Source organism: Cyprinus carpio, chromosome B1, assembly GCF_018340385.1.
Source record: "Cyprinus carpio isolate SPL01 chromosome B1, ASM1834038v1, whole genome shotgun sequence".
Classification (NCBI taxonomy): domain Eukaryota; kingdom Metazoa; phylum Chordata; class Actinopteri; order Cypriniformes; family Cyprinidae; genus Cyprinus; species Cyprinus carpio.
This window is the reverse complement of record NC_056597.1, coordinates 14414337-14426805: the sequence shown is the minus strand read 5'-3', so window position 1 is coordinate 14426805 and position 12469 is coordinate 14414337. Positions and strand designations below refer to the sequence as shown.

At 39.4% G+C, this 12469-nt stretch overlaps 1 pseudogene; it reads left to right on the top strand.

Annotated features, from left to right (window-relative positions):
* The first annotated feature begins 7992 nt into the window (after positions 1-7992).
* LOC122135876 overlaps positions 7993-12469 on the top strand; it is a 31766-nt pseudogene continuing 27289 nt past the window's right edge.

The window sequence follows — 12469 nt, the reverse complement described above, 5'->3', positions numbered from 1 at the left end:
GTATTTGGCGTGTCTGTGAATAGACAGGATGAATAGGCCTAAGAGTCTGGCTCGAGCTGCCATGCACTATTTTCCTCAGTTGAGTCATGATTTATACACATACCAACCTACTCCTCCACAATGTTTGAGCTGGAAATGAAAAACCATATACTTTCAGTTAAATAGGACGAGCTTTGTTTATGGTCTGAGTGTCTGAACAATTCATGTTGAATTCCCACATGTGATTTTTTTATACAATATAATAAATAGCCGAGTACAATTGCTCAGCTGCAACTGAAAATGTATAGATGTTGTAAATTCAGAATTCTAATGCGTTTTTGTCTATGAATGTACCTATGTGTTGCCTTCACTTTTGGGCACTATTTTAAACAAAAATAGCATGTTGCATTGTGGAGTAATTTTAAAAATGCAATACAAGGCATCGTTTTAGAGGTGCACTCACTACTTTTTTTTCCCTGTCCTATATTTTTTCTCATTAAAATAATTTTTTTAAATCATGTGCCATTTTACTGGTATGAAGATCTTCAAGAAGTAGTTTAATAAAAGCCTTTTTTATTTTTACATGGAGGCGGTTTGCCTCATCAGAATCTTGCATAATTAATGGAAACTTTTACATTCCATCATAGCTACAAGCATAGTTTATTATGTCTTCGGCAACTGAAACATGTGCTCCAGGGGGAGGAGGGGAAAGGTGAGGTGCATTGCATGATGCTGCATCCTTTCAAATAAATGATGCTCTTTCTGAACTTTGTATTCATCACTGAATCCGGGAAAAAATGTCAGTTTTTTGTCCCAAAAAAAAAGATAAATAACAAAACTGTTTTCAAACATTCATAAAAAATATTCGTTGGAGCACCAATCAGCAAATGAATGATTTTTGGTAGTATAATACTAAACTGAAAACTGCTTTAATGACTGCTTGAACAGTCAACTTTATCATCATGAACTTTTAAAATATCTTAAAATAGAAAACAGTTATTGCATCATTGTAATTAAATTTCAACAATATTACTGTAATTTTTCTCTAATCAAATAAATGCATGCATTTAAAAAACAACAAACATTAACAATCGTAAGTGTGTAACCGCATGTGCACAGAGGGTTTACTAAAGCGTGTTTCTGTTGGACAGGTGAGTGGTCAAACACGAGTCCTCTTCTCAGCATATCTGTCCAATGGTTGCTCGACAGTCTTGGTTTATACTGAACTTCATGCAGTGAGGGGATAAAAAAAAAAAAAACCATGTCCCATCATAGCCTAACTGGGGAACTTTCACCAAACATGCAGAGTCAGAGCCCTGTCCACATGAACGCTCGTTCAACACAGACCGCGCAACACACACGACACTATCATCTACTGCCACACTAAACTACCCAGGAAGAGCACAACAGGGTTATAGGAATGGTGAGGGCTTCTCTTTCCTGTCCCTTTTTCATGCTGGTTTTGGTTATGCTCTGACAAACTAGCCTAAATCCTCTTCTTTTCTGGCTGAGAAATGGAGGCCGAGGGCACAGAATAAGAGAGTCGGGTAAAAGTGGGGTAAGAGATGTCATACTCTCTCCGTAATCATCAAACTGTGGAGCGTTTCTGCCATGTGAATCATATTTTTAAAAAAGTACTTTACACATACAGCTGCTGACCAGAATGCACATGAAAACAGTTTGGTTTGCACTTGCAAGTATATTTGTCTACATGACACATAAGACCTAATCTTTAGGTCAAAGTCAGATTTATTCAGGACTAAAATATACATTATACATTATATTATATTGTGAATTGCCAATGAAAAGATACCAGTGTACATTATTTGGGCTAAAGATGTAGCCTTTCTTTATAGATATAGAAAATCAAGAAGCATCCCAATATGGGTCGCTGTTGGACACAAGTGAGTCAGATGTTCTGGGTTCAGCAATGTCTCGTGAAATCTTTTAACAAAATGCTGACAGTTTTTAACTACACATTCATATTTCCTAAATATTAACCCCCTTTTTATATTATTCCTGTAAGGATAAATAAGACTTTAGGAGTGTACATTAGTACAGGGTGTTGCGCCAATTTTTAATTCCAGTAACCATCTAGAACAAAAAACTTTAAAAAATATTATCGCTTTTAGGTGACATATTGCTTTTATTTCCCTTGCCCATATTATTTTGAAAGGCCTACGAACTTAGTAATTCCATTGCATTACTCCTTATCTCCGCATAACATACAAATGCGAATAAAGAAAAACAACAGAACAAAGAATTTTGATGTGTACAGATAAATGAGAGAATAGATATATATATTGTTTTATCTTTTTTAAGTAGGTGCATAGCGTAATTAGTGTATATTGAGAGTCACTGAAACTTCTAGAAGTGAATTATAGTCATGGTCGACAATTTTTCGGACAGATATCTATGGATTTTTTTTACAATGTTTTAGCTTATACGCTGCACAAACGACTGTGTTTATTTTACCAAAAAAATAAATACAGAAAACAAAATAATAGGTGTGAAATATTATTACAAAAAAGAACAATTTGTATCTAGAATGAGTGTGGATGTTTTAAACATGATGTCATCCTGTCATGGCAAAAGCTGAATTTTCCAGCAATATTAGTATGATCTCTGTGAATGGACCACTATGTGAGGCTGGCGCTATTCTTATTTTTCAGTTTAAGTATGTTTTCACAATATTAAACGTTGTAAAAATTTTTGTGTCAAATAAATGCAGACTTTGGTGAGCATTACCAGACTGTCTTTCAACAATATTTTTTAAAAACTGCAACATCATATTCCAAACTTACTGTTAGCAAATATGGACTTCGAAGATCATTATTAGTAATTTGTAGATGGTTTGGGGGGGGGGGGTGTGTAAAACCCAGTGCAGTACAGTACTGACAAGCATTAAGAACCTGTCATAAAGCATGTTTATGTGAACATTATGATGGGATGTTTAAGCTCCAGAGCCGCAGCCCTGAGACAAAGCTTGTGCCCATGTGGTGTGATTTAGGCCTGACTGTGTGTGTGTTCTACCTGGTTTCGTTAGTCTCAGCAGTTTTGGCATGACATCCATGGGCCAAGAGACTGTAAAAGCAGGACAGCGATTCTACACCCGACGTACCAAAGAACCTGGCCGGTAACACATTCAATCGTCTGATGTTACAGGGAAGATGCAGCACGTGAGACGACTAAGACCAGGATCCCACTATCTCTACTCCATTAAGACATCACAGCGAGCGATTCCCAATCGAGTAAACTCATCTGTCCCAGCGCAACTGCGTGGATGTCTAAGTATTCAAAGACAGCCTTAAGACATTCCAGCTGCTACACACAGAATGCACCATTTGTGAAGAACAACGATAAAACTTACTTTTATGGCTTAGTAGACCTGTTTTTTATGTTTACAGGCCCACAGAGGTGACACACAAACCCAGGTCTTCCACTAATTAATGCAACACACCAGGTCGACGCGTCTAATCAAAGCGGCTTTCAGCTTACAGTGTGTGAAAATGTGGTAGTTTATAATTGCATTTCCGAAGGGAGAGCGAGTGTCCGCCACAGCAACGAAAGACTCTTAAATGTTTGTTGATTTCTTGCCCTTTGGCATTCCCTTGGGGCTTTCTCTTTCTCTTCAACCTTTGTTTCTGTCTTATAGTTTTTTCCTCTCGGTTCTCATGGCGAAGCAGCCAATGCCAATTCCCGTCAGATTTGGTTGTTGGCTTAAAGGCAAGGAGGCCGGCCGCTCTCCTCCCTTCTCCCTCGTCCTCAGTTGTTCCTGTGTGTTTTTTTCCTTCTTTCTCTCGCTCATTCGTCACCCAGCTCTCATTCCCTCTATCTCGTTGTCCGTCGTTCGAGCTCTTTTTGTGAGACTTGGTCACACGGCTGGTTTTGAGAGGTTTCCAGTAATTCCGTTTGTCCTTTAAATAAATAATGCAAAGCACAGCTTCCTCTGGGTTTTATGTGCGTATTACACATTCACATCTGCTTTACAAAGATCTCTTGATGAATAAAATCTGCCTGGTCAAAGTTAAGGAAAGAGAGTGCTGTGGCAATCATGGGCACAGTGTAACAATTGAAAACATGAAACTAACCGTAAAAGAGTAATCAAGTGTTAATAAAAGAGTTGTGGTTACTTTAAAAGTAAGTTTTTCACCATGTTTAACTATTGCCTTAGATCAGAATCCGACGCGCATGTTAATTTTTAATTTGAGAGTATCAGCATTTTTAAAAAAATTAATCATCAAAACCCTGCCTGAATTTTTAATTATCTCTGAATATTAGTGAGGAAATGTATGCTATGCCCCCCCCTCGCCATCTCACCCTTTGTTTCTCCTCTCTCCTCATACAGCTGGTGTATGCTGGGTGCCCCTCCCCCACCATTTGAACAAACCAATAAGAGGGCCTATTGGCCGAGAACCCCCCCCCCTCCCTCCCCATCCCTTACACCCACTCTCACACACCTCCCTACCCCCCATATCCTCTCTCTCCCCATCCCCCTATCCCTCTCTCTATCACTCCCCCATATTTCCTTTCAAACAAGCAGCCACTCTTGCTGGGGCCCATCTCTCGCCCAATCTTTAAATTATCACCACAGAACACGCCTACTATAAGTGTAGTATCTTTTCCATGTGTGTTTCAACGTAAACCCGGGAAAGATCTCACTCTTTACAAATAAAGAGGTAATAGGTCAGGCATAAAATGCTTTCTGGGGACAGCATATTACTCAGGTGTGAGTGTGTTTTTAAAACAAAGTGAGATAAAAACAGTGTGTCAAGGTGGGATTTGAAAATGGGACTCACACACCCACATACACACTTAAAAACAGTGTGTCAAGATGGGATTTCACCCACCCACCTGCACAATCAAAACAGTGTGTCAAGATGGGATTTCACCCACCCACCTATATAGGACATACTAGTACTAAACTTTAACATAAATTTGATACTTAAGACTAAATTACATTAATCCAAGACTAAGAAAAGTTAATCTAGAATCATGTTTCTTAAAAGTAAACAACATACTCTTGTCAATTTCTTAAAATCCGTGTTTTAAATATCTTGGTCGACTCACATGTCCACACTACTGCTACTGGCCAACAAGAGGCGTGATCAGGTTTAAATGTCCAACAAGCCCAAGAGAATGGCCCGCGTTAACAACTACAGGCGGAGCAAATCAAACGTTTACATAAATCGAAAAAGCGCAGAGGATATTTAAGTGAATGGAGGCAGTTTACGCGAGTTGTCAAGATAAATTGGAGAAGCATCTAACATTTGTAAATTATTCACGCGTTTTTTTCCCCTTCAGCGGCGCATCTCTCTATTTGCATTCCCTTCAGTGCTCCAACTAGACCAGAGCAATGGAAACACGATAGCAGCCATAGGGGCAGGACCTATTTGCTAATATAATAATATAATAATACATAATAATAATAATAATAATAATTAATTAATTATACTAATAAGTTAAAATAATAATAATAATAATAATAACAATAATTAATAAATTATACTAATATGTTAAATAGATAAAGAAATAACTATTTTATTACTTTATTTTTATTTTCAATTTATGCCATTAAAGATGGATATGAAATGGAAATGCATACAATAAGGGGAAAAAACACATAACAAACAAAATACACAAGATAAACAGTTAAGGACATAATAGAAATCGACAAGGAGAGTAAAGAAGAAAAACCAATTAAGTGAAAGTGCTAAAGAAAATTTTCAGTCTAAAATTCAATAAATCTGTAGATTTGATTTGCAGCATTCCTCTTTAAATCATTAAGATGTGTGTGTGTGTGGTTGTGTGTGGAGAGTGTGTGTGTGTGTGTGTGTGTGTGTGTGTGTGTGTGTGTGGATAGATCATTGTGGCTAAAGGTTTCAATGTCTATAGCATTTTTGCAGTTTTTGTGTCCTAAAAGTTTAAATGTATCCTATGTAGGCCTACGTTTATTCTACAAAAAAGTTGTTTAGAGAGTATTTTAGAAATATTATTTACTATGGCTACTATCCCTAAACAGTTGTTATTTATGTACAAAACAGTGTTGCTGTTGTTACAACATTTCCCCACTATAAGACAAGAGACATTTTAATTCAAACAGCAAATAATAGTGACAGTGATTTTACCCCCAGTATTTCTATTGTAGGTATTTAATTTAGCCTAATTATTAGTGCCTGATTAAGTTGCAAGTGTAAGTTAACAATTGTGTAGGAAATGGCAATGACTTACCGTTGATGTTTTCATTGTTTTTTCCCCGAAGATTTCACTTATTAGATTGTGAAGTGGGCCTCATATATGTTTATGTTGAGATTGAGAGCCTTAAGTGCAGCTCATTTTCTTCTTCTTATTGGGGTGCGTGGACGCCTCACGGTGCTCTGTGCTCGGCTGCTCTGCCTGCCTGCTGCTGTCCTGGAGCTGTGAAATAGCGCTGATGGTCTGTCACATTTATTTCTCACTGACCAAACCGTCTGAGCGCAGGAGCACCACGCCCAAAAGATCAGCTCAAAAACACTTCGTACACACAGCTCCACTCGCTCTCCCACTCAGCTCCGGGTGAGGTTTCCGCTTTTTATTTCATATTTAATATCACACGCGTTTTTCTTTGAGTGGGAGGAGTGGGGGAAAGAGCTTTTTTTCGCCGTTTTTTCCACTGATGTAAATATAATTAGGACTTTAGAACGCTTTCAGCTCTCACCGTTCGCGCCACAAACATAGTTTTAATAACTATATTATAAATATTATAACCCAGGCAGATTCATTAGCGATGAGCGGCCTGCTCAGGACATGTGGCCCTGGGGTTTTAAATGACGACCAGGGCTTTATTTGTGGTAGTTTTGTGAGACTAAAGGCAGATGGTGGACTAAAGCCAGCGCGACATTCACAGCTAACGCAAGCTAACACATCTCCGTGGTTTCACTCTAAATGTGATTTAAACCCGTTAAACGCCGTCCGGAAAAGTAAGGCGTGTTTTTATAGAGCGTATCTCTGTGTTAAGCGTGTTAGAAAAGCGGTAGAACAGACCACCATGTTAGAGGTATTTGTGTGTTTTTTGGTGTAGCTGGGAGCTAACGCTAGCGTTTCACGGAAGTGTGTGTTAACCAGCTGCTCTCTCCTGTTCATAAATACTTTATTTATTGACTGTATTCATCATAAAACACAACGCACGTGCGTGCATGTTGTGTAGCGCATCGCAGCTAGTTTTGTGTTGTTCTTATTTCTTCTTTGATGAGAACTTGCCTTAGAGTTCGGAGTTTGGCGTTTAAAACGTTTTTTTAAAGGTTTTAAATACCAAAAAGGCGCAACTAAGGTTTTTTATTGATAAGTGTATATAAGTTTTGTATGTAGTAGTAGGACCGCTCGCCTTGAACGAATTAAGTTACTAAAACAAAAAAGGGAATTTAAACCTCATAAGATCGTCTATAGACCATTTTTAAGTCCCAGTTGTTTATGTTGTTATCGTCGTCCCACCTTACTATAAATAGTGATGTTTTTTAAAAAAGACTATTACATGTTACTTTTATTTTTAAAGTTAAAGTTAACTAATTCAGCTTACATTTTATTTATAAAGTTTTTTTTTTTTTATTTTTTTTTATTTTTTTTTTATTCAGTAGTGTGTATATATAGAATTATAGTATATAGAAACATACTAATGCTCTCCAGTGATGCTTGTAACATTTTCACTGTTTTGTAAACTGAATTTCTGGCACAGCTGTCAGATTTAATTTAAATGTAACAATTTTCACATTTAATGAGTTTTTGGTTCTAACGCCTTAATATCATTAGCACTCGCTGGTGTTTTTAGTGTTTTAAGGTTTTTTTTAGTTTTATAAATGTTTTAATAACTTGAGCTGTGTATTTGAATGGGTGCCTATTGTTTGTAAGCATTTTACATGACCGAAAGCTGCTGTGTTTTTTTTTAAACATGTGTTTTTAATCTGCAATGGTGTTTTCTGGCGTGGAACTGGAGAGAGGAGGAAGCGAGAGAGGGGGAATCATATAAGCCGAAAGGAAATGCCACTCGCCACTACTGATCATTCAGCGTCCGCGAGATCCCCGCGTCTGTTCCCTAGGACCCTGTCCCCATAGCGTGCTGATTTATGCGAGGAAGAGCGCAGGGCCCAGCCAACGGAATACGGGGGTTCTCAGAGGGGGGCCACAGCTTGGGCAGCACTAGATATCTGTTCTGGAGCGCTTGAGAGCTCTCTCTGCGGCGTCTCATTTCACCTCCCACTTCCCCCTTTCCACCACCACCCACCATCATCATCACCACCCATCCAGTTTGAGCTATGGAGCCCCCCAGGACTCGTATCACGCTCGCGGTCTGGATTTTACCACGGTGGATTATCTAACTCCGACGAGGTAATGCTGGGAGTGGTGGCGGTGCGCTAAGTCCAGCTGGAGGACTAAGCACCACCCCACCACCAACACGCTCTTGGAGTCTGCTCATGGACACACAGAAAACTGCGCCTGCCCGGGAACATGCTTTTCCCCATGCGCCCCAGATACACAGGCCTGGAACGCACAGAAACTCCGGAGCAGGTAAGACAGCCTTACACCCGCCAGTCTTATTTATGGTTTATGGGTCTCATTTCAACTCGGAGGTGAAAAAAAGACAGACTTTTCTAACAAATGAAGACCGCTACATGCTCTTCCACATACATTTATTGATGTTTGCTGCATTTAGTGTTATTTAGAACAGTGTTGGACTGATTGAAAACTGTATTTGTGGAGTATTCAATCAGAATATAGTCACAAATATCAGACATCTCATTATTATTATTATTATTATTATTATTATTATTATTATTATTATTATTATTATTATTATTTTAAAAATTACTTTAGTTATTTACTTGTTTGTTTGTAAGTCACTATTTGAATCTGAAATGTATCTCCTTTACATTTAAATACTGTAATGAAGTGAGGCTGAGCATCTCAGCTTCATGCACAGGCTTCATGTGAGCTCTGGATTTCTTCATAAATGGACTTAAGATTTTGTCAGCAGGTATGCAAGAAACCACCCGACAGACTGTTGTGCCGTCAAGGGTCATGATATGGCAATTCTCCTGAAAACGGGTTTTATTTTCTTCATTAATGTTGAATTAAGCTCTGATGAGCCACCACACCAAGTAATTCTTCTATATTGACTCGTTAGATAAGCTATACTACTTTTCTCTGCGGTCTGCTCCATCTTGCCATTTCTGCAGATCTGTTCAAAGTAAACTCAACCATGGGATAAATTTGACACACGCACAGCAACCTATTGAACTCTGCAGAGGCTATTGTTCTGACTCATCAATCACCTCGCGGATTCAACATTGGTAAGCGGGTGAAAATTGTGGAAACAAAGGGTGACTGAAGTATACATTGGGCTTAAGCAGCAGATTTGACAAGATGCTGCGTTCGTACGTAATGTAACACACCAACCACGACAGACTTGAATTCATTCAAGCTATGACTATTCTCGCCCTGCTGTTGATGCTTAATGTTGTTTATTCGCGCTGGTCCAAAATAGCACAGTTGCTTACCCCCACAGTATTGGGCAATTGTTCCCTACCGACTTCAGGTTTTAATTATTAAGGTTATAATTGACCTCCAGTCGCACCATCTGTCTAACGGCATCACAGCGCTTTACAGATTTCAGTATAGCTGAATGGAAATCATTTCCAAAATATAAAGTGTTCAACAGCTCTGGTATCCTTATTTCCTGCCACATGATGGGCTTAATCAACCACAGCACTTGCCTTTTAGCCATAGACGACAAGCTGGTGGGTGCCAAATGAACATGCGCCTATGTGTTCACCGCACTCTAGATGTATTGTAGCCACTGCTCGTATATATTGTTACAAGACAGGAGCGGGCTTTTGGATTTACATAACACATATGAAATAATAAAATTGAAGAAAAAAATAAGTGGCAGGATCTGTTATGATTATGCATGAATGTGTGAAGGGGTGGATATGTAACTATCTCGGTGTTGTGCGGTAAGCTCAGTGTGTTTGCCTACTGGCAGTTGCTTTTTGGTGGCCGAGGCTGTGGCACACACACACACTACACTTTACCTAAAAAGCCCAGACTGAAAATACCTGTCTGATGAAGTGAGCGTCAAGCAACCTGCTTTGCCTGCCTGCTGCCACCACTGCACCAACTAGACTAGTGGTTTGTGAGAGAGAGAGCTTGGTTGGGGCCCAGTTGTTATTGATGCGAGTCTTTGCTCTCTTTCTGATCCTATGATTTGTCCTGATATGCAATGCATCTAGGTGTGAGGCAAGTGATATTGACACTGGATGGATAATCCAGAAGGTACTTTAACCTGAGAGAAGTAATATGTGATATTGACTAGTGGGATATACAGTAACTGTGTATGTGTGTGATATTGACTGAGATCAGATAGGCCACTTTGATAAGGAAGAGAAGCTCGGCACACTGAAATCCCCTGATGCAACACCATCTGCTCTCAATACAGCAGCGCTCTCTCCGTTGCCTCTACCGCGCCTCATTCCTCACCCTTTATCTCTTTGGTCCCCCGATCCCCCTTTCATTTCTCACACTGACCTTGCCCTGTTCCATTACCGCCTGCATTTTCTCCCTCTCATCGAACTCTCTATTTGCCTGTAAATGCACATGTATGCCTAGAGGGAGGAACCGTGTTTAGACCTCCTGAGCTTATGCTGCTGAAGGTTGTTCGGTGCTTACTCTCAGCGCTGAGAGGAGATGGAGAAAAAAAGGGCGTATCAGGTCCCATAAAATCAATAGGAGAACCACAGGATTTCTGGTGGGCTTGTGTGCATGCAGCCTCTCCGTCTGAGCATCGCACTCCTCGTGTGTGTTTATGTGGACATTTCAAGATCATTTGAAGGGTGTAGGAATCCCCCCTGGGGCTGGGTCCAGACCAAGCTCCGTTTTGCTGACTCTTAACAGAAATGTTGAGAGAGTATGTTAGAGGTTACCAAATGGATTAAGGATTAAAACTGTTCCACTTGTTCCACCTCTTCCGATCGAAGTTTAATGTGTCCTATTTTCGAATGATGAGAGCAGGAACAACAATTTGGTTTCCACAGTATGAAGTGTGTGTCTCATAATATTCTGTCAGGATCTCAACCCATGTGCATTAGAAATATGTTGGTTGTTTAAATGGGATGCACATTAAAAATAAAGGCCTCAAAGGGGATGAAGTTTATTTTTATTGCACCAATGCCATAAAATAACCACATTTTGGGTTCACAAAAGAGCCTTTCAGTGTACAGTTCCTAAGAACCCTTGATTTTACCTATCAGTTTTAAAATAATGTCACTTTAATTTTGTTAGGATGTTAAATACTTCATGGAACCATAGATGGCCATTGAAAGAACCATTATTTTTAAGAAGTCTGTTAAGGAAAGTAAGACTATCAGCTGTGTTTAACATATGTTATTACGTTGATATCCATACACCATGTTCTTCAGATTTTCTGTTAAAATCACAAGCCAGTCTCAAATTATTTTTATCGGAGATATACGATGAGATGGATACCCACATGGATTATGTGTATGTACGTGTGTAGTATTATTTTTTGATGGAAGAGTTTTGTTTGAACCTTTTTAAATGAGTTGGTTAACATTTCACACACTCGATTCCTAAATACACAAACGGAGAGGAAGAGAACCTGAAAAGTGTGAGAGGTGGCGAGTCATAACAAGCATTGGACTCAATGTTTTTAAGCAGGTGAGCAATTTAATCTATGGCCAAAAACAATGTGTATGTTATTAGGGCCAGTTTTCAGTTTTTTGTTTAAAACAGGTACTAAATCTGGTGCTGGGCTCACAGGTTTTTATCTCAAATAGTCCATCAAATTATAAACATGACATCACTTATTCAACATTCAAATCAACGGTGATCTGTCTTTTTCTTGAATGCCAATTTGAACGCTGTTAGTTCATGTAAGCATGAACACTGCAAACTAAAGAACGTTGCAGAACTCCACTTAACATGAAGACAACTGTTGCTGCGTGCTCAAAATCAAGCCGGTGACCCCTGAAGGACTCTTCAGATTTCACCTTAGTGGAGTCCGCGTCTCATGCACACACACATCACTGGCGGGCTGTTCAGCAGGCAAGGTGCAGGTAGCGCTGAGGATGAGCACTGGGGCTTTGTAGTGTCAGTAAGCTGTTTTTAATTGGACTGCGGCACAGATCATTATTTAAACCAGTAGCACAGTTTGAGCATTAGCACAAGCCCTCATCCCTAGCTCTCAATAAACCATTCAGAAAGCATGGCCGTTTTCCTTTCAGCCCAAGAACAGAGGAACAGGGACGAGTGTTTAAAAAAGGAAGGCTGGAAGTTTTCTCCTCTACTGCACTGACCTGGCATCATCTTCACAGAGAAGTGAGAGCAGACAAAAAAAAGCAGAACAGACGCTCAGAAGGGTGCTTGCAGGTGCCAGGTGTGTGTTGAAAGAGAAAAGGATGAAGGTGGAGAAAGAGGGAGAGGATGGGTTTGGCGATTTGAA